Source organism: Babylonia areolata, chromosome 19 (genome assembly GCF_041734735.1).
Source record: "Babylonia areolata isolate BAREFJ2019XMU chromosome 19, ASM4173473v1, whole genome shotgun sequence".
NCBI classification, from domain to species: Eukaryota; Metazoa; Mollusca; class Gastropoda; order Neogastropoda; family Buccinidae; genus Babylonia; species Babylonia areolata.
Genome location: NC_134894.1, coordinates 45,204,722 through 45,207,221, shown reverse-complemented (window position 1 = coordinate 45,207,221; position 2,500 = coordinate 45,204,722).

Genomic DNA, 2,500 nt, shown 5'->3' with positions numbered 1-2,500 from the left:
TTTATTACCAGTCAACATGAGTTCTGTTTTGTTATCATTCATTTTTAGTTTGTTTTGTTTCATCCACTTTGCTACATTTTCTATACCAGTTTTAAATTTAGAAGCTATACATGGAATTTCAGAGGGAATAGTAGAATCGTGCAGTTGAGAATCGTCAGCAAACAGATGATAGTGAGGTACAGACTGTTGGATGATCAAACTTAGACGTTGTGTGTACATTGTAAAGAGTACAGGTCCCAGGACGGAACCTTGTGATACCCCATATCTGAGCACAGACGGAACAGACTGGTTTCCATTTGCAAGGACAGGGTGTGTGCGACCTGATAAGTAGGAATGAAACCATTTCAGAACAGTACCATTGAGTCCGAACACAGCACACAACCTTCTGACTATAATGTCATGGTCTATCGTGTCAAATGCTGCAGAAAGGTCCAGCAGTGACAGAATGGATACCTTGCCTGCATCAGATGCTAGCAACAGGTCACTGACCACACGTAATAAGGCCGTTTCCGTGCTGTGTCCCTTTCTGTACGCTGACTGAAATGGCTCAAGGAGACTGTGGATCTCAAGGTGTTTCATAAGCTGGCCAACCACAATACGTTCTGAAACTTTGGACAGAAATGGGAGGTTTGATACTGGTCTATAGTTTTTCAGGTTTTCGGGATTTCGGAATCAAGACTAACTTTCTTCAAAAGGGCACACACCAAGGCATGCTTAAAGGACTGTGGACAACACCTGAGTTCAAGGATATATTCAACTGTTGGTATCTTCTTCTTCTTCTTCTTCTTTTTCTTCCTCGTTCGTGGGCTGCAGCTCCCACGGCGTTCACTCGTATGTATACGAGTGGGCTTTAACGTGTATGACCGTTTTTACCCCGCCATGTAGGCAGCCATACTCCGTTTTCGGGGAGGGGGGGTGCATGCTGGATATGTTCTTGTTTTCATAACCCATCGAACACTGACATGGATAACGGGATCTTTAACGTGCGTATTTGATCTTCTGCTTGCGAATACAAACGATGTGGGTTCACGCACAAGCAGGTCTGCACATAATTATGTTGACCTGGGAGATCGGAAAAATCTCCACCCTTTACCCACCAGGTGCCGTTACACCGCTGATATAACTTCCAGGGACCGAAACTAGGAAATGTTCAACGGTTCACCTACCTGAGACCCATCGTCAGCAATGAAGGATCCAAACCAAAAATCCACTCAAGGGTAGCAAAGACAAAATCAGCCCTTCCCAGACTGAAACCTGTGCGGAAGGACAGAAACATCTCTATGAACCACAAGATCAGACTTTCGAGTGCACTGATATATTCCATCTTCCTGTATGCATGAGAAACGAGGCCCCTCACGGAGGAATTGGAAAGAAGAAATCAAACCATGGAAATGAGGTGTTTTCGCAAGTTATTCGTATTTGTATTTCTTTTTATCACAACAGATTTTTCTGTGTGAAATTCGGGCTGCTCTCCCCATGGAGAGCGTGTCGCTACACTACAGTGGCACCCTTTTTTTTTCTTTTTTTCTTTTTTTTTTCTTTTTTGCATTTTTTTCTTGCGTGCAGTTTTATTTGTTTTTCCTATCGAAGTGGATTTTTCTACAGAATTTTGCCAGGAGCAACCCTTTTGTTGCCGTGGGTTCTTCTACGTGCGCTAAGTGCATGCTGCACACGAGACCTCGGTTTATCGTCTCATCCGAATGACTAGCGTCCAGACCACCGCTCAAGGTCTAGTGGAAGGGGAGAAAATATCGGCGGCTGAGCCGTGATTCGAACCAGCGAGCTCAGATTCTCTCGCTTCATAGGCGGACGCGTTACTTCTAGACCACCACTCACATCACCAGTGAACCAGTGCACCAAACCATCAGGCAGCACACAGGACCTTATGAAGATACGCTGACATCAGTAAAGAAAGAAGAAAATAAAAGCTACGCTGGTATGACCACGTAATAAGATCCAATTGCCTTGCTAAAACAATCCCCCCAAGGAACTATTGAGAGGAGAAAAAACGATGCACTGACGACGTCGTTGCACAATGCGCAGGAAACCCACCTGTCTTTGACACACAACCGACAGACCTGGAGGAATCTGGTGAACAGTTCTTCTGTGCAGCGCTCCATTGACTTCACAGAGTTGAAGAAGAAGATTTTTGCTATACGTGATACTAGCTAAGGGAAAAAAAGAGCTATTAACTGAACCCTCTCTCCAGTCTCTCTCTGTGTGTGTGTGTGTGTGTGTGTGTGTGTGTGTGTGTGTGTGTGTGTGTGTGTGTGTGTGTGTGAAATAGCTCGAATTAGATTAAGTTTGTGATTAGCATTGACTGGGAAGGCAGATATATCGTCAGTATAGCTATGAAAGCCTTGGTCTCTGTGTGTGTGTGTGTGTGTGTGTGTGTGTGTGTGTGTGTGTGTGTGTGTGTTCGTTTAACTTTTTGCATCTGTCCAGTGTGTTCACAGCTCAGGCATGCTACTGCATATTTCTTTGTGCCTCCGCTTCTCAG